This window comes from Ceratotherium simum, chromosome 29 (genome assembly GCF_057802395.1).
Source record: "Ceratotherium simum simum isolate JZ-2026a chromosome 29, ASM5780239v1, whole genome shotgun sequence".
NCBI lineage: Eukaryota > Metazoa > Chordata > Mammalia > Perissodactyla > Rhinocerotidae > Ceratotherium > Ceratotherium simum.
This window is the reverse complement of record NC_141928.1, coordinates 36,198,449-36,219,373: the sequence shown is the minus strand read 5'-3', so window position 1 is coordinate 36,219,373 and position 20,925 is coordinate 36,198,449. Positions and strand designations below refer to the sequence as shown.

The following is a 20,925-nucleotide window of genomic DNA, read 5'->3' as shown; positions in this document are numbered from 1 at the left end:
CGACAGTCCCAGCAAAGCTCCGCCTTCCAGCCATTCCCACAAAGGCATCACACATATGTGCAAAGCTGTCTCGGATCCTCCAGACCAGCCCATCCACGAGCTGAATACCTCCAGTCAGTGCCACATGGAGCAGAAGAATCAACCAGCTAATCTTGGGCCAAATTCCTGACCCACAAAACTGTGGGATATAATAAAATGGTTGTTGTTTTAAGCCACTAAATTTGTGGGTAATTAATATGCAGAGTATCTAACCAGCGCATCACCTTTGGAGGATGCTTGAGAATAAACTCATACTTCCAGAAGCAGGTAAATAAAGGTAAATAATCAAGCACTCATGGGCCAGCCCCGTGGCTTAGCGGTTAAGTGCGTGCACTCTGCTGATCTTCCTCACAAAAAAAAAAAAAAAAAAAGAATCAAGCACTCATCCTGCCTTTCTTTTATGAACTATACTTCAGAGTAACCAAATAGTTGATGGAATCAAGCTCTTCTTTATAGAAGAATTACAGCTAATAAATGAAGAGGTAATATCAGAATTAGAATATCACCATTTTGAAATCCCTGATGAAACAATAGCCTGAGGCAATGATCATCAATGATTGCTAACACCATTAGGCAAAGGCCAGTGAGGAACGTCACAGTGAACAGATCAGGCTGAAAACACCTCAACCCACTGATCACTATCTTCTTAAGAAGCCAAGGTGAGAGAGGAGGCATCTTGGTGCCTCCTGATGTCAGGCACCAAGAAGTACACAACACCAACGCAGGAACTTTCTTGCCCCCAAATCAAACCTGAACCTGATAGCACTTCTAGATTTCATCCCAGGGACCAGAGGAACATGTTAAATGATCCCCTGGGGATGTAATCAGCAAAACCCAAACGTGGAAAACTCCACGGGACAAACAAGTTTCTTCAAAATATATATATATATTTTAAAATAGAGGAAGAAAGGGAACTTATTGATTAAAAGAGACTTAGGATGGGCCGGCCCCGTGGCTTAGCGGTTGAGTGCACGCGCTCCGCTGCTGGCGGCCCGGGGTTCGATCCCGGGCGCGCACCAACGCGCCGCTTCTCCGGCCATGCTGAGGCCGTGTGCTACATACAGCAACTAGAAGGATGTGCAGCTATGACCTACAACTATCTACTGGGGCTTTGGGGGGAAATAAATAAATAAAATTAAAAAAAAAAAGAGACTTAGGAGATATATCAACCAAATTCAATGTGTAGACTATCTCTGGATTCTGAAATATATATATATGTTTTATATATATATAGAACACTGACTGGATATTTGATGATATTAAGAAATCATTTTTAATTTTTAGGTGTGATAGGATATTGCAGATAATTTTTTAAAGAGCCTTTATCTTTTCTAGATACAAGATACATGTGTCCCAGATGCATCTGGGATTTCCTTCAAAATAAGGTGGTAGGAGTGGATAGGGTATAAACGAAGCAAGATTGGCCATATGTTGATATTATTGAAGCTAGGTGATGGGGATGTGAAGGTTTAATATACTAATATCTCTACTCTTTGTATATAATTTAAATTTTCATTTAAAAAAATACTTAAAAACAAACCCTAGCCAAAAAAAAAATGGGGGGAGGTGTTTCTAGCGATGCAGCTCTCAGTGATTTGAGCACAAGAAAGACAGTCTTTACCTCTTCCCCTCTCGCCAAATCCCCCTGCATTTACAGGAGTAGAAACCGAAAGAGGCGTCTGAAGTCACATTTTAAGGATGCATAATGGAGGGGAGTTTGGAGAGGGAATGAAATTATTAAGGAGGATTATACTGTCACCACTCCACACAATGGGGATTGCTGCTTTTAACTGCTTTAAACAAGTCTTACTTCATACCAGAGCTTCGACTCAAGAAGGCGTCGCCATGGGAAGTGCATCCTGCCCAAGAGATCAAATCTTTCTTCCTGGCTGGGTCTTTGAGTGCGTGCTCCTTCCCTACACAGCAAGAGAATGGAGGTGGCTCTTAGAATGCACTTGAAATTCTTTTTCCCTCTTCATGGTGTCCTTGCAATCAGGAGTCTTGGAAGGCCCAGGAATGAAGGCGCCTCTGGATAAAGCGGCCGTCCTGCCCAAGGGGCTGGGGGACCAGGTCAAGTTTCTGCCTTTCTGTGGGTCTCTATTTCCTCCAGATGCAGTGAGCAGCAATATAACACAGGCACAGCCAGTGGGCTCTGAACAAGTTCTGCAAGTCACCAGCTGTGCAACCTTTCGCTTCATTGCACTCTGGAAGCAAGATGGGTCACCAGCAGCTCTACTGGAGCCAGCTGCAGAAATTTAGCCAGACTTCTCACTCTTGCTGCTTCTGCTCAGACTGGCACCATCTGATCCGGAAATACGGCCTCAATATGTGCCGCCAGTTTTCTGTCAGTACCCGAAGGATACAGGCTTCGTCAAGTTGGACTAAGTGATCCTCTTGAATGAATTATCCAAGACACTTGCCCAATAAAAAAAAAAACAACCTTAGCTCTTCATACAGAAAAAATTTTTTTGAATCTTAAAAAAAGTAGGGATGATACCTTCCAGCTGATGTTGTTGAAAGGATAAAATTAGATAACGTATGTAACGTGCTCAGCATGGGTCCTAGGATAGACTCAGCTCTCAATAAATGGTTATCACTATTAATTATTTCTCCAGAAAATGTGGATTGGGTCTAACAATGATTAAGGTCTTAATTCTAATGTTTGAGGAGTCATTCATTTATACAACAAACATTTCCTGCCAAGCCCCACACCAGGTACTGGTGCTAAGGTGGACATATACCTGACATGGGAGTTGGGGGCTAAACACAGCATATAAGGGAAAAACTCCACATACTCAAAATTACTCTTGAAAATTCCTTGACCATCAACTGACCTCCCAATCCTTTGCTCCCCCATTCACGGTCTGGGCCATGGAGTGACGGTGGCTGAGCATCTTTCAGGATGTGGCATCTTGTCTCCTCCCAGGACTCAGAACAGGAAAGCCTTAAACTGTCCTCCATTCAGAGCAAAGCTGTGCTCCCTCCATTGCCTCTGAGCCCTCAGCCCCAGTGCTGGATGAGAAAATGGAGAGTGGCCTCAGTGGTCACCTTCCATCAAGTCCAGGGTCACCATGAGATGGTCATCTCCCAGTGACAGGGAGCATGCTGCTTTGGTAGGCTCCCCACACCTCCCTGTGGCAGCCAGGCCCCCACAGACAACCTGTTCTCATCACTCCACACAAATGTACTGATCACCTTCCATGAGCAAGGTGTTGTGCTGAGCATTGGCAGGAGTGGATTAAGCCAAAGGCGGCTTCCCCAGCACTGTACGGACGTGGACCCAGCCACAGTAAAGTACGGTCAAAAGGGCCACAGGAAGGGCCAGGGATGGGCTAAGGGGGGCTAGGGGACAGGAAGAGTGCCCCCATCCCACCTTCGTGGGAGGTGATATTGGACCTGATCCTTGGAGGACAGGGAAGGTCTGAGGAGCAAAACATTGGGAAAAAGGTAGCCTGGGGTGAAGAGACGGCATGAGGCAAAGTCTGGAGGCAGGAAACATGGGTGCGTCCGCGTAATAGCAGGGGCATCATACGGTTGGTTGAAGAGTGAGGTGAGGCTGGAGAGGTCAACGGGGCCAGGGGACAAAAGACCTTAAGGTCAGGCTGAGGAGAGTGGATTCATTGTGCAGGCAGCAGAGAGCCAAAGGCCTGGGGCTGGCCTTGGAGAGGACCCCAGCCTGGTGTGAAGCTCTCCTGCCCGTACCTGACCACACCCTCTCCTGGGATGTTGCACAGCACCCTCCCAGGTTTGGAAAGCCCCAACTATAAATCTTTCAGCCCCAGGATCAATCCTTTACATAGTGGCTTCAGCAGCAACTTTAGGGTCAAGAGAGGCAACCCTTTAGGCTTCTCTACACAATTGTCCTTCACCTCTGGAGACACCACACCAAGGTGGAGTGGGAGTGGTGGAGCAGATGAAGGTTAAACTCAGCAAGAGGGCAACTGGCAAAATGACAGACTAATAACCTGAACAAAACACCCAGGAATGCTGGATAAACATTGTTTTAGTCATTTTAAATGTGTAGGAAAGTAAGGGCATTTCCAAGATCAAACCAAAGGGAGAGCTGAAAACCAGAGCAGGCGGAGGGCTGCAGCAGGCCTGCAGGGCGGCTGTCAGGGTAGCGGTGAAACTGGGAGCTTGCCCTCCAAGCGGGAGGGAGGCTTGGTAAGGACTGTGCTAGAAGGCCTCTTGGGAGTCTCACTCTGTGCGTGCTTCTAAGTCCCCAGCCGTCCTCTGCTTACAGTGCTTGGAAAAGCCAGGCACATTCTGTCTAGGGAGACAACTGGGACGGTGGGAAAAGCCTGTGACCTGGCTTTGCCTCTAACCTCCCACATCTTCCCTTCTCTAAGCCTCAATTGTATCATCTTTTAAATGGAAATGATGCCACCACAACCCCACAGGGTTACTGGGAAAATTCCCTCATCCATTCAACAAATCTGCCTGAGCAGGGAGTATGACAAGTGCTGGGATATGGTGTTGAACAGGATAAAACCCCTGCCTTCAAGGGGCTCATGTTCTAGTGTATGAACAGACACAATACAGAACAATACGGAAAAGAGATTGTAGAGCTATGCACTGGGTAGAGAGAAGGGCGTTCTCCCCAGCCTCGGCCAGGAGGGCTGCAGGCTCTGGGGGAGGCGGTGTTCGAGCTGAGTCATGAAGGATGAGTAGGAGATGCTCACAAGAAGATGGGGAGGGAACTCCAGACACCAGCAAAGCCCAGAGTCTGAAGCAGCACGGCTTGTACTGGGAACTACATAGGGCACAGTGTCACCGGGCCATACAGCTCAGCTAGGGTGGTGAGAAAAAAAGGCCAACGGGGACTCAGCCAACAGGGTTGGAAGATGAAGGCTGACACAGGCTGAAATAAAACTCATGTGAATTTCAGAGAAACTCCTTCCTCCTTGCAATAATTCCTCTTCCCACCCCCGTGACACCCAGGAGTATCATCAGAGTAGGAGTCAGCCTACTCCTTTGAGTTAGCCTGGGTTCCCCAGAAAGCAGAGCAAGAGTCAGGGGGCTTATGAGCTACTTTTTTTTTTTATCAGGGAGCAGGAGCAAGGGACAAGCAGAGTGAAATAGGAAGGAGGGAGAGGAATACAAGGATGTGTTATGGAGATGGCCACTGCTAAATGCACCTCGTTATTCAAGCTCATGGAAATGTTCCCATGCAATCTGTATCTTGGTTGGGTGACCAGCTTAGTTGGTAGGGTGACCAACTGTCCTGGTTTTTGCAGGACTGAGGGATTTCCCAGGACATCAGTGCCAAAACCAGGAAAGTCCCAGGCAAACCAGATGAGTTCATCTACCCTGGTCTCAGGACTGTCTTCAAGGGGCAAAGGGGAAGAATTTATCCACCAGCTCCCTTTCCAGTAGTTGAAGTTTCTCCCCTGGAATGTTAATTTCCCCCATATTTCTGAGTTAACACATGTATGGACAACATATGGGTCATACAGGAGAGTCAATAAGAAAGCCCCAGGGTGGAAGGAGAGAGATATGCAACATAGGCCTAGGTAAGACACTATCCGGTTGAGCCTATATGAAATTGGTGTCCACACAAAGCTTGTAACTGTAGCCACAGCTGGAATAAGAGATGGTGAGGCCAAGAAGATCTAAAGTGGTGCATCCTTCACCTCTAATTTAAAAACATTAGGTAGGAAATCCCCTACCTTCACTTTGTGAGCTCTCAGGAGTGTTTGACAATCAGCCCAGTGTCTTGGTGCCCTACCCCATGTCCATCATGAATAGAGCAGATAAATACTCCTAAACTACAAAAATCTTGTATATCAACTAGGGACAAGAGGGAAAGGGATCCCAAGACTGTAAGGGATTACATGTCATCCCTAGGTGGACATCTTTAACAGATATGGAAACACAAGATGACAAAAAGCTGCAATAGGATCTAATTCAGAAAGCAATGGGAATGAAACACTAACCAGAGTTGCCTCGAGTCCAGATGCCTCATCACTTAAGCATGGAGTTCAGAACTGCTCTCCTAATCTGAAACCCCTGGTGTTCTTGCCATGGTACCCCCAGTGTGTCTCCTCAGCACACAGGCAATAGCTCAAACCACAGGGGTGGATGAGATTGCCCAAAGAAAGTCTGTAGAGTGGCAAGAGCTGTAAGACAAGGATGGATCCTGAAGAACACTACCATTTAAGGGAAGGACAGAAGAAGAGGAGCCCACAAAGGAGACAAGTAAGAGTAGAATTAGGAAAACACAGTGTTGTGTGTACCAAAGGAATAGTGCCAAAAGGAGAAACTCCCCAACTGTCAATGCAGCAAAGAGCTCGACTCAGATCAGGACTGAAAAGCTTCTAATGGGTTTGGCTAATGGTTCCTGGTCTCCTTAGGGAAACCTAAGGTGGCGGCAGATTGCAGGGGGTTGAAGAATGAACAGTCAGTGAGGAAGTAGAAGTGGTGAGTATAGACTACTCTTTGAAAAAATTTGGATAAGATTGGTAAATCAGTTGGAAAGCAGATACAGGAAAGAAAGAAGATAATTGTACCAAGGTCTGAGAGAGAGCTGGAGGGCATGGATGAGGTCCAGAGCATAAGTGGAAAGATTGACCTTGAAAAGAATAAGAGATGCTCTGAGAATGAGATAAAGGGAGTGATGTTGGATTTGACGGTAGGAAAGTGAGAAGACAGCAAAGGTCACACTTGATGGTCTCAATTGCTCCATGAAGTAGGAAATACAGAGAGGGCTGTGGGAAACTAAAAATGAGGTATGAATAGTTGTTAAAAGAAGTAGAAGAATGAGTAAAAGGCTTGGCAAGTGACACTAAGAGCCTGGCTGAGATTGAAGACCTTGAACTTGTTGCTGTATGGTAGTGATTTGTTCATTCATTCATTTATAAATTCACTCGTTTTGGGTAATGTCAATGGTTGTTGGCTCCCACTGGGAACAATAGTCAGTGACTTAATTTTGGCCATACAGATACACATCAGAGTCTCATGATGCTCAGAGCTCCAAGCTGTCATCAAGGATCGTGTCTCCATCACGGCCATACTGACTGGATGATCCCAGCCTCCACCACAGCTTCCATTACGGGCTGGATGGTGATGACCTCAAATCTCTAACCCCAATCCAAGCCTTTCCCTGGGCTTTAGACCAGCGTACACCCAACAGATACCTCAATCTCAACGTGTCTAAATCCATACTCACCATCTTCACCCCAAACCTGCTCCAGCAAGGGAGTGGATCTCCCTTGTGTAGACAGTCTGAATACACAAGAGTATCAGGTTTCCTTTTGAATATCTACTCCCTTGCTTGGTTCTAAAAATGCCATCTCCAGGGCCGGCCCCATGGCTTAGCAGTTAAGTGCACGGCCATGCTGGGGCCGCGTCCCACATACAGCAACTGGAAGGCTGTGCAACTACGACATACAACTATCTACTGGTGCTTTGGGGGAAAATAAATAAAAATTTAAAAAAAAAATAAATAAATAAATAATAAAAATGCCATCTCCAAAGGCTTCTCCTGGAGTTAGGAATCATGACTTTCACAGCCCTACCCACTTTAAGGCCCAAAAGAAATGTTTAAATGTTCTAGGCTCCTCCGCCAGACTGCACACTCACACCATGACTCACTATAGGCCACTCTGATTGACCAACAACACCCAGCACTGAAAGCTTCCTCCTGACACAGCCCAGCCACCAGCTCAGGGGTCCTGCCAAAGAATGGATGTCAGTACTTGAGATCAGGGAACAGAACAAATAGATCTAAATTCCTATCATCACATTATCTTGGCCAACTGTGTCCAACCTCCCAATCTTGTCCCTCCAAAGCCAAGCTACAGACACAACTCCACTGTAAAGCAAATTAGACCACAGCCCAGCTGGAATATCAAATGGATTTCATCCTCTCTGCCAGCTCTGATGAATTAATAATGTCTGCCTGAAGTTGCAAAAGATTGTGGAAACTTGACCAGGCTCATCAAGAAAAAGTGTGCTGATCGATTGGTCATGTCTGCCACAGAGACAGGCATGAGATTGGGAAAGTAACACAAGTTAAGGAGAAATGCACAAGTGAAAAGGCTTCATTAGACTACAAACCTCACACTAGACACAATAAAACTCTTCCAAGTCATAATACTGGTTATGGAGCATACAATTGTTTTATGTTAGCATGTTTGTTCATTCATTCCTTTGTTCATTTAGAAAACGTATTGAATTGGGGCCAGCCCAGTGGTGTAGTGGTAAAGTTTAAGCGCTCTGATTTGGTGGTGGCCCAGGGTTCACTGGTTTGGATCCCGGGGGTGTGGACCTATGCATCGCTCATCAAGCCATGCTGTGGCAGCATCCCATATACAAAATGGAGGAAGATGGGCACAGATGTTAGCTCGGGGCCAATCTTCCTCAGCAAAAAGAGGAAGATTGGCAGCAGATGTTAGCTCAGGGCTAATCTTCTTCACCAAAAAAAAAAAGAGACAAAATGTATTGAATGTCTACTACGTACCAGATACTGAGTTAGGCACTAGCAATACAGCAGTGAATAAGACAAACAAGATCCCTGCTCTCACAGGGCTTTCATCCCAGCAGGATGTGTAACAAACAAGAAAATGTTAGTTGGACCTAAGTGCTATGCAGATGACTGGAGCAGGATGATGTGATTCAGATTATCTGGATGACTCCTTTGATCAGAATCACTCCTTTTGATCCCATCCACACAGGGAAAGCTGTGGAATGATCTGGAGAAAGAGTTCCAGGCAGAGGGAACAGCTAGTGCAAAAACCTTAAGGCAGGAAATAATTTGTGTTCAAGGGATGGAAAGAAGGCTAGTGTACCTGATGAGGAAGGGACTGGCTCAAAAAGACACTGGAGAAGTAAACAGGAGCCAGATCACACAGAGCTTTGTAGGCCAGGATTAGGAGTTTAGACTTTATTCTTGGTGCTTTGAAATAAAATTTCAGAGTTTTAGGTAGAAGAGTTGGCATGATCTGATGTATACTTTTAAATAATCACTCTGGCTGCTGAGTGGAAAATAGAGAGTAGCGGAACAGGACAGAGGCAGGGAGACCAGTTAAGAGGCCACTGCAGTAACGTGAGAGTCAACGTTGGCTGGGACTAAGGTTATAATACTGATGATGAAGAGAAGTTTCAGATTCTTGATTAGTTCTAGAGGGACATTCAACAGGACTTGGGTATAGGGGTGAGAAAATCAAGAAATCAAAGATACATCCAAGACTTTAGGCCTGATAATCTGTGTGAATGGGCACTATTTACTGGAATAGAGAAGGCTGAGGGACAGGTTTGAAGGTGGGAAAAACCAAGAGTTTGATTTGGGACAAGTTAAGTCTGAGACACCTATTAGACCTCCAAGTGAAAGTACTCAATATGAGGTTGGATGTTTATGAGTCAAGTTCCAAGAGGTAGACAGAGCTGGAGATAGAGTTTCGGGAGGCACTGCTGCGTAGAGTGTATTCAAAGCTTTGGACCAGAGGAGATCACCAGCAAAGAAGATGCAGCTAAAGAAGGGGATCTATGGCCAAAACTTCGAGCACTCTGACATTCGGAAGTCAAGCAGCAAATGAGGCCACCAGCTAAGTAGACCACAAAGGGTCAGCCAAAAGCACATTATATTCCAGAAGCCAAGTGAAGAAAGTAGTTCAAGAAGAGAGGGCTCAACTGTATCGAATGCTGCTGAGAGATCTAATAAGGACAGAGAAGTGGCCACTGGAGGTCATTGGTGACCTCACCAAAACCAGTCCCAGTGGACTGGAAAGAAGAGAAGCCCTAGGGTAGAGGGCCGAGCAGAGAATAGGAGGTGAGGAAGTAGAGACGCTGCTATGAAGGACAGCAGGGAAATAGGACATCAGCTCCAGGAAGACCTGGGAGAAGGAAAGGCTCTGCAAACAGTGGGGATGATGGAATAGGTCTGCATTGTGTTGGGAGTGATCTGAGTGGAGAGAAAGAAATGGGGGGTGCAGCAGAGATGGGGGAATTGTAGCAGAGATGGGAGAATTGAAAAAACAAGAGCCCAGAGGATCCAGCTCACAAGTGAATGTGGTATCTTTTTGTAGAAGCAGGGACACTTCATCTGTAGCAATATGGAGGCAGGCAGGAAACAGAAAAACAAATTCAGACAAATTGGGAGGTGTGGTGGGAAGAGAAGGGTGTTCCTGTCTAACTGCTTCTATTTTTTCAATGAAATAGGAGATGAGGTCATCAGATGAGGAGTGACCCCTCCTGGAAGGCCCTCCCCATGAGTGGGGGAGGAAGGAGGTAAAGATGTGAAATCACTCTGCTGGGGAGCAGGAAGTGGACACCGAGAGAAGGGTGGTAGGATTACTGAACAGGATTGAGTGCTCATTTGAGATTTGTGGTCATGAATTTAAAGTGAGACCAGTTGGTCTGGGTTTGTGTTTTCCTCCCATGATGTTTCCCTGCTTGAGTTCAGGTATGGAGTAGGTAGATACATAGGCTTAAGCAGAGAGCAAATATAAAGGAAGAAGAGTGGAATAAGGGAATCAGGCCTATTTGGAAAGAGTAGTTATAATGATGCACCACAGAAATAAGCTGGTTAAGGAAGGAAGTGAGAACACGAGGGAAATGACAGATAGTGAACAAGTAGGAGGGTCAATGTATTGGAAGTCTTAACGAGGTGGCGTGGAAATACTCCCCCCAAGGTGCTGGATGAGAGGAGGTAGTAGTCAGAGAGTAGGATGCCTACGTTTTTGGTGATGATACGGTCATTTATATGACAAAGGGAAGGGGTGGCTGGGGTGGGATAGATCAAGGAGGAGATCAAAGAGGAGAAGATCAAAGAAAGACATTGAATTCATTGACTTGAGAGGAGAACATGTTGGACAGCTCATCACGTGGATGTTGAAGTCACTAGGAATGCTGTCAGGAAAAAGGAGAGACAGGAAGACGCGTGTCAGTGCTAAAGACACTAACGAATGAGGGTAGAGTGCACTAATGTGAACTTCAAAGGAGTGGCGTTTGGAAGGGAGAGGGGGAAGGAATGGATTTAGAATCAACAATAGAAAACAAGGAGGCCCTACTTAACCCACCCCATGTAACCCACCTACCCCACCTCCAGGCCCTCAGGTACCCAGTGTTGAAGTGGAAAGATGCCCTCCACTTGAAAGAGTGCAGAAGAAATGATGTCATGAGGAGACATCCAGCTTTCATTTGGTGCAAAAAGGGAAGTGAACTCCCAGAGAAAAGGCTGAGGATATTGAGGAGAGTGTAATTGAGTTCCCAGACCCACAGAGGATGAGTTTGGGAATGCCAGACGGAGTGTGAAATTCAGTCAGATTAGAGACTGTTCAGAGTAGCATGGGGATTAGGGTCCCACTGACCTAAGGAGCGTGGGTTTTTGGAGATGACTGAGGCAAATAGTTGTGTGAGGCACCCTAGTCTGGAGGGTCTTCTAGGGAAAGATGGACTTCAGACAGAAGGCATGTGGCTGGTGGGCAACAATTCTCTTCTGTGCCAGCAAGTGTTTACAGAAACCACAGAGTGACCCCCAAGGGATTGCCAGCATTGGAGTTCACTGCGAAGGCTTCTGGGGAGGAGCCATCTCCCTGGAACTGGATCCTTAGGGCCAACTTTTCTCCCTGCTGGTGCAGTGGTATGGTGAGCTGGAGCACAAGGTATACAGAGCCTGCCACTTTGCTCCCGGGTGGTGCAGTGGTGTGGCGGGCAGGTTCCCAAATCACTCCCCACAAGTGCCATTCACATAAACACCATGGCAGTTTCTCAGTTGGGGTCCACAGACCCATCCTCAAGTTTTCAGGGAGGATTTTAATTTTTATATCTTGATAATAATCTTAACAAATAAAATCATATTCTGTGTCATCTACAGGTAGGGTTACCAGATAAAATCCAGGACTCACAGTTAAATTTGAATTTCAGATAAACAACGAATACGTTTTTAGTATAAATATATCCCAAATATTGCATAGGACATGCTTATACTAAAAAATTATACTTTATCCCTATTGCCACATGATGTCAGTGCCTGTATTAGTCAGGATCCTCCAGAGATCTGCAGGGTGAGCCAGCAAGCTGGAGACCCAGGAGAGCTGATGGTTTAGTTCTAGTCCAAAGGCTGACAGGCTCAAGATCCAGAAAAAAAGCTGATGTCCCAGTTGGAAGACAGTCGGGGAGGAAGAATTCACTCTTACTTGGGGAGAGATTGGCCTTTTTAATTCTATGCAAGCCTTCAACTGATTGGATGAGACCCACCCACATTAGGAGGGCAATCTGCTTTACTCAGTCTATCAATTTAAATGTTAATCTCAACTAAAGACACCCTTACAGAAGTGCCAGAATAATGTCTGACCAAATATCTGGGTACCCCCTGGCCCGGTCAAGTTAACACATAAAATTAACCATCAGAGTGCCCATGTTTGCACTTTTGTGATGGAATTGGGACCAAGCAGTAGTACTTTAATTGTAATAGTTAATGAGAAAAGAGAGGCAGATTTAATCTCAAGGTGTTAACTGGAGATTAACACAGCTCTGCGAGAAGCAAGCTTCCAGCAGTTCCAGTGGAGGCAGGCTGTGGGGGAACTGAGTCACCCCACACACACAGTAGTACAGGCATCATGGGTTCAAAAGAACCTTCCCCTTAGCAGGTCAGCCCCATACATTGCAAATAGCCATTTTGGGTCAGCACACACACAAAAAAAATCACATTAAATGCATTAGTTTGGATTTTGATGATTTTCGCAGTATTGTATGTATCTGGTAAATTTGTTTTGGTTTCATTATTTATAAGGAGGTTACACCTAGTTTTATATCTGTAGATATTTAAAAGGCATTGAACTAAAATACATTTAAGTTACTACTTGGGAGGCCATGAGACTTTTGTCCTTTTAAATGGGCCCATTAGAGTATTATTCTTAGTTTGAGAAACACATATATAATGTAAAAGTATTTTTGGCCCTTTCTAAGGGAATTTATGTTTTGGAGAATTTCATTTGTAGAATTAATTGAACTAGATATTATCAGAGGTTTTTCTTATAACAAATTTTAGAAGTATACTATGTGCTACATCGGATTTGGAAAGTGTTACACATCATGTCTCCTCTCAGATATACACAAAGAGTGTTAGCAAATAAAAGGCTCTGAGAAACCCAACAGAAAAGATGTCAAATGTTGTTTCGCTCAGTGTTTCCCAAGCTTCTTTGAGCAAAGACTACCTCTATTGCACAACTATTAATACCCTAAGGAATAGCTTTCTTTGAAAAACACTCATCCACAACACTATCTAGAATAGGGATATTCTGTTTGTAGGATATTTGTACTAAGGACCCCTCTAGCACTCTAGTGAAGCCCAAGGACATGTTAGAATATGTATTTAAATGCATAAAATCAAATATAAAGGATTACAAAGGAAACCAATTATACTGACACAGTTTTCAAAATAATTTTAAAACAAATGTAATCCATGCAGAAATAGAAGTATAATGATGTACACCTGAAATTTATACAATGTTATAAACCAATGTTACCGCAATAAATAAACAAACAAACAAAAAAAAACAAATGAGAGTTCCTGAGGGAGAGAGAAGGAAGAGGGGACAGAAAAAAAAATTTAAAGAAATAATGGCTAAGGACCACATACTGTATGATTCCATTCACATGAAATATCTAAAAGAGGCAAATCCATACAGACAAAAAGTAGATTAGTGGTGGGGGAGCAGCGTTGGAAGGTGACAGCTGAAAAGAGCAGGGTTTCTCTTTGGGGTGATGAAAATGCTCTAAAGCTGATGGCAGTGATGGATGTGGATCATCCACATATATAATAATACACATTTAATTGCACACTTTAAATGAGTTAGCTACATGGTATAAAAATTATTTCTCAATAAATCTGTTTTAAAAATCATGGTCAAATATTTCCAATTATGTTGAAAACTATAAACGCACAGCTCCAAGAAGCCCAATGAATTCCAAACAGAAGAAATATGAATAAAACTACACCAAGGCATGTCATAATCAAATTGCTCAAAACAAATGATAAAGAGAAAACCTTGAAAACAGTGTGAGAAAGAGACACATTATATACAGTGGAAAAAAAGATAAAGATGATAGCAGTTTTGTTGTTGAAAGCAATGCAAGCTAGAAGACAGTAGAGCAAAACCTTTAACATATGAAAGAAAACACTGGCAACCTAGAACTCTACACACAGTGAAATTATCTTTCAAAAACGAAAGCAACACAATGAGACCCACCGCTTCACATCCATTAGGATGGCTATTACCCAAGAAATGGAAAATAAAAAGCGTTTGCAAGGATGTGGGGAAATTGGAACACTGGTGCCCTGCTGGTGGGAATGTAAAATGATGGAGCTACTTTAGAAACCAGTTTGGTAGCTCCTCAAAAAATTAAACATAAAATTACCATATGATTCAGTAACTCCACTCCTAGGTATATACTCCAAATAACCGAAAAGAGATGTTCAAGCAAAAACCCATAAACAGTACCTATAGGCAACAATAATGCATAGTATACTCAAAAATTTGTTAAGAGGGTAGATCTCATATTAAGTGTTCTAACCATAATAAAATAAAAAATTTTAAAACCTATACATGAAGGTTCATAGCAGCATTATTCACAATACCCAAAAGATAGAAAAAGCCCAAATGTCCATCAACTGATGAACTGATAAACAAAATGTGGTGTATACATACAATGGAATATTATTCAGACACAAAAAGGAATGAAGTACTGATACATGCTACAACACGATAAACCTCAAAAATACGCTACGTGAAAGAAGCCAGTTATAAGGACTACATGTCGTACAATTCCACTGATTCCACATTCCATTATGAAATATCAAGAACAGGCAAATCTATAGAGACAGAAAACAGATTAGTGGTTGCCAGGGGGTGGAGGAGGGGGAATAGGGAGTGACTTCTTAAAGGGTATCGGGTTTCCTTTTGGGGTGATAAACATATTCTGAATCATAGTGGTGATGGTTCACAATACTGTGAATATACTAAATGCCACTGAACTTCACACGTTAAAATGGTGAATTTTATGTTTTGTGTATTTTCTCACAATTTTTAAAACCACAGTGAAATACACTGCCCACCTATTAAAATGATTAAAATTAAAAAGGCTAAAGGACTAACCATACCAAGTGTTGGCAAGGATGTGGAGGAACCCTAGAACTCTCCACCATATATCATGGGTGGGAATGTATGTTACAATCACGTCAGAAAGCAGTTTGGCAGTTTCTTAAAAAGTTCAACATACACAAACTACCATATGATCCAGCCATTCCTTTCCTAGGTATCTCAAGAGAAAGGAAAGCACATGTCCACACAAAGACTTGTACACAAATGTTCATAGTAATTTTACTGTAATAGCCAAAAACTGGAAACAACCAAAGTGTATCAAAAGAAGAATGGATAAACGAATGGTGGTATATCCATACAGTGGAATAGAATATAAAAAGAATGAGTTATTGACACATGCAACGATCTGGAAGAATCTCAAAAGAATTACACAGAGTGATAAGAAGCCAGACAAAATGAGTACGTACTGTATGATTCCATTTATATAAAATTTTAGGAAATACATATTAAGCTATAGTGATAAAAGCAGATCAGTGGTTATCTGGTGACTAGGTGATGAGGTGGGGTTGGTGGGAGGGACAGGAGAAAGGGTTTTCAAAAGGACACAAGGAAACTTCCGTGGGTAAGGGATATATTCGCTCTCATGATTGCAATAATGATTTCACAGGTATATGCCAAAACTTATCAAATTGTACACTTTAAATATGTGGAGTTTATTGCATGTCAATTAGATCTCAATGAAGCTCTTAAAAACACTTTTTAGAGTATATGTGACAAGAGATGTTTAGGGAAGAAAGTGTAAATCATATATTTTCCACTAGATTGCGCGGTTACAAATTGTTTTTTGTCTTTCAAAAATTTAAATCTTGTTCGAAAAGGTGAAAGTTATGTTTTAAAAATTGACTAAGCACTCTATGTGTTGTATCAATTGCTCTATCAATTACTGTATTGGTCAGAATAGGATAGATTAAGCTACAGTCACGAACAGTCCACATCTGAGTGACTTAATACCACGAAGGTTTATTTGTCACTCGCTCTACACATCCACAACAGTTGATAGTGGGTTACATTCCCGGTAGTCTCCCTGAGACCCAGGCCAATACAGCACCAGCATCCTGGAATGTGGCCTCCTTGGTCAACGCCGCTGGAGGAGAGAGAACTGAGTTGAGCACCTGCAAGTCAATGCTCCAGCCTACAGGTGACAAACAGAACTTCTGATCACATTTATTGGCCAAAAATAGTCACCAGACCATGCTTTACTTCAAGCGGACAGAGAAGTGTATGCCTCCATGTACCCAGAAGTGGAGAACTGGATACTGGTGAACATTAATAAACTACCACAATTACCCATGACACTAAAAATTGTTTCCACACCAACATATGACAAAGGAATTGAATCAGAAAGTACTCAAAGAACGTGAATTGTCCGTGAGCCTGAGGTTCTCCCCAGAAAAAGCAGGAGAACTGCAACTCCACCCACACTTAGAAGTCCTCTGTTCTCTCAATACTTCACTGAACGGAGAGCCAAAATTCCAGATAACGCAGGGATAGTTGGGTGGCAACTCTAATGGACTTTTAAAAGTCTCTTAGCTGCCTAGAAATCAGCTCTTTCACACTTGCTATGCATACCATCAAATACCTCCACCACTCACTCATCCAGTACCTGCCCCCTCTGCCCAGGTGTTGGAAAGACCCTTCAGGTGGGGCCTGCACTCAGGAGGTCTAAACAAGGGGCTGTGAAAACACAGGGAGGGAGCGTTGAATTCTTTTAGAGATGTTTTAGACTCTGACCTAGCCACTTTTTTCTACTTTTGTGATACAAATCTGGGTCCCCGCCTTGCCAACTCTGCCACTTACCATCTCCACCGCCACAGGCAAATCCCTTCACCTTTCTGAGCAAAGAGGCTCAGTTTCCTCATCTGTAAAACGGGAATAATAAGGCTTTACCTCCCAGGATTGTTGTAAGAACAAGAATGAGATCATGTCTATAAAAATGCTTTGTAAACTGTAAAGTTTTGTGTCAGTCCAAGTTATCTTCACCATCACCATCATCACGGCTGTGCACTGTCTAGAAGCGCAGCCCCAGGGGTGGGGAAGGCCCAGAGCAGAGAGAGGCTCCCAGCCTGACCCTGAGACTCCGCTGGAGTCAGGGCCTCTCTCTAATTAACTCTTCCTGGCAAAAGTTCCTTGCTGGACATGTTTGCCTACCAGCGAAAAGCCAGGTGAGGCTTCCAGGGGCCGCCCACTGGCCCTGAGACATGGGGGAGGAATGATGATTCACCAGCCCTCTCATGGCCTCGCTGACAGGCCTCTCGGCCCAGCCCCTGGCAGAGGCTGTAGAGGGCTGGCAGGGGTGCCAGTGGGGCCATCAGGTTTTTAAGCAGAGAAAAAGAGGGAAAGAGGGAGGGGAAGAAAAAGGAGACGTAAAGGAAAAGGAAGAAAGGCACAAAAACGCAAAAGGAAGAAATGATGGGGAAAAAAAGTAGAATGTGGTTCCCAGGGGCTGGGAGGAGGGGGAAATGCGGAGTTGTTCAATGTTGTTCAATGGATGTAGAGTTTCCGTTTTGCAAGATGAAAAAGTTCTGGAGATGGCTGCACAACAGTGTGAATGTACTTAACACTACTGAACTCTACACTCAAAGATGGTTAAGATGGTAAATTTTACGTGTTTTTTACCAAAGTTAAAAATAGAATTAAAAAAATTATTTTTAAAAGTGAAGAGATGAAAAGGGGAGGCAGGAGAACGGAGGGTGAAAGGAAGGAAGGCGGAAGGAGAAGAGAGAGGAAGGAGGGAGAGAGGAAGAGAAGGCTGTAGGGAGGGAGGAAAGAGAGGAAAAAGAAAAAAGGAAGGAAGGAGAGAAGGAAAGAGGAAGGGAGAGAGAAGGGAGGAATGAAAGGAGGGGGAAGAAGACAGGGGAGGAATAGGCGGAACGACAGGGAAAGAAAAGAGATGAAGAAGGGAATAAAGGGAAGAAATGAAAATACAAAGAAGGAAAAAGAAGGAGAAAAAGAACGCCTTTGAGCGGACAGCCCAGCAGCTCACAGTCGGCCCCGCCCGGCCTTCTCCCCCAGGTGGCCCCGGAGCGCGGGGCGGGGCTGCTCGCGTGACGTCATCGCGCCGCGCCGCCTCCCGCCTTCCGGTCCCGCGTCCGGCGTTGTGCAATCGTGCGCCGCGCTGGTGGCTGGCCCCTCTGGCGGGTACCGCTCTCCTTGGGTGGCTGCGAGTCCCTTGGCTTTTGGCCTCCTGCCCGGGCAGCCCCGGCGGCGGCGGCGGCGGCGGCGGCGGCGGCGGGAGGGCGATAATTGCTCAGAGACGCAGCGCTTATCTGGGCAGTTGTGCAAGGCGCGCGGGAGGGAGGCCCCGGGCGGTGGCTCTCACGCCTCAGCCGCCAGACATGAGCGCGGGGGCGGGGGTCCCAGGGGGCGCCTCCGGGTGTTCCCGCCGGAGAGCCGGTGACCACACGATCATCGCTGGGGAGAGGGGAGACGTGGGTTCCCAGTCCGGCCACGCAACCTGTCAGCGTGTGTGTTGTGGGACAAGTCACTTCGCTTCTGGCCCCAGGCTGTCTGTGCACTAGGAGTAAAATCGCTACCTCTCCCGGTGGTTGTGAGGATCAGAAATAATGCAGGAGAGGCCTAGAGCAGTGCCTGGCACACGTTAGGTACACGGTGAGTGGTAGCCGTTAATTATTCCTCTTATCACCCACCCCAGGAGCTCACGCTAAAGTTCTATGTGCTAGGCTCTCCCGCCCGGCCCACACACTGCCAGTCAAGACCTGGGTTCGAGTTTTGTCTGCAGCTGACTTGCTGAATGACCGTGGGAAATTTGCCTTCCCTCTCTGGTCTCCAGTTTCCTCTTCTGAAATTGGATGATGAAGGTTCCCACCTCAGCAAACTGTTGGGAGGTTTAATGAGGTGGCCCTTGAGGAAGTGTGAGAGACACCTGTATTAGACTGTCTGCCAACCACTGTCCTTGAAAAGTTCCTTTCCCTTGGTTTCCGTGACAACAGGCACTCCAGGTTTTCTTCCTGCGTCTCTGGCTACTCCTCAGTCTCTGCAAGCCCTCTCCTCCCTTACACATCCCTTAGGAGTTGGTGTGCCTTGGGGTTCTCTCTTAGGCATCCATCCCTCTGTTCTTTGGTGAGGGGTGACTTGGTGACTGCATCCTCTCCAAGACTTCATGTCCCAGCAGCCACATGCAGCCCAGACCTCTCGTCTGTGGATCCAGATGTTTACAGGACACCTCCACTTGGATGGGTCCCACAGGAACCTCTCATTTAACGTTTTCCAAGCTGGGCATACCATCTTCCTATCAAAACCATAGGGCAACATCTAGGGTTCTCCGTTCTCTGCAGGTCAGAGAAACCTGAGAGCCATCCTTAAGGCTTCCCTCTCCCATCCTCCTACTATCCAAGCAATCACTGAGTCCTGTCCTTTTCCCTCTTTCATGTCCCTACAGTCTTTTCCATTCCCACTGTCACCGTCCCAGTCTTGGCCATTGCCATATTGCTCACTTGGGGGACTGCAGCAGCCTCCTAACTTGTCACTCTGTCTCTGCTCTTGCCCCCTCCAATCCATTCTCTGCACTGAAACCAGAGTAACCCTCCTAAAATACAAATCTTATGTCACTTATGTTACTTGCCAGCCCTCCAAACTCTGTGTGGAACTTATTTCTCTTCGAGTGCCGTGCCCCTGGGCCTTCTCACATGCTGTTCCCTCTGTCTGGAACACTTACATTCTCTCTTTGTTTGGCTCAGCCTCTTTGTCCTACAGATCTCCATCTAGACACTTCTTTGCGTAGCTTTCCCTGACGTCCCCAACCGCTAACTTAGGCACCCCTCCTGTTTGCTCTTAAAGTGCAATATGGGAATTCTTATCTCATGGTGAATGTTTTGATGCAAACTTTCTAGAGAGCAAAAGGAAACGTCTGTCACAATCTTTTAATATATCCATGTCTTTCAACCTGGCAACTCCTCTTTTGAGAAATTTAAGAAAACCTTGAAGATGTACCCCACTATTTAAGGACATTGATATTCATCAGAGTAAGAAATGGAAAGAACCAAAAGGTCCAATAAGGGATTGGTTAAATAAACATTACACCCACACAATGGAATACTTTGCAGCCATTAAAAATGCAAGAGAATACGTAATATAAGGGAAAATCATTCTCAATACAATGTTAGGTGGGAAAAGCAGGTTGCAAAATGTTAGGTATGTACTGTATGGATCTAATTTTTTAATTAAAAGTCACATAGAAAAATGTAACTGGAAGGACATGTGCCAAAATGTTAGTAGTGATCATCTCTAGGTTATAAGATTATGGGAGATTTTAATTTTGTTCCTTTTGTTTTGTTTTGTTTAAATTTTATTTGTTTATTTTTTCCCCCAAAGCCCCAGCAGATAGTTGTATGTCATAGCTGCACATCCTTCTAGTTGCTGTATGTGGGACGCGGCCTCAGCATGGCCGGAGAAGCGGTGCGTCGGTGTGCGCCCAGGACCCGAACCCGGGCCGCCAGCAGCGGAGCGCGCGCACTTAACCGCTAAGCCACACGGCCGGCCCCTGTTCCTTTTGTTTATCTGTGTTTTCTCCCATAATCCTGTATTTGCTCTCTAATTATGTGATTTTTTTTTTAAATAAAATAAATGTTTGTTGACTCATTGGGTATTTTTATCCACAGGCCTGAGCCAACCTGGCTGAGATAGTTGGGCCTCTTGGAGCTCCTTGCCACCTTGAGAGGGGAGGGGTTTAAACACCAGGACAGAATGCCTCTCACCTGTGCCCACATCAATTCCATAGCAACACCAGTGGGGGGTGGGGAGAAACGGTTGTTCTTTTGGTAGA

At 44.9% G+C, this 20,925-nt stretch overlaps 1 pseudogene; it reads left to right on the top strand.

Moving 5' to 3' along the window:
* Positions 1–2,254: 2,254 nt before the first annotated feature.
* On the top strand, positions 2,255–2,424 carry LOC147913257 (small ribosomal subunit protein uS14 pseudogene; annotated as a pseudogene).
* The last annotated feature ends 18,501 nt before the right edge of the window (positions 2,425–20,925 follow it).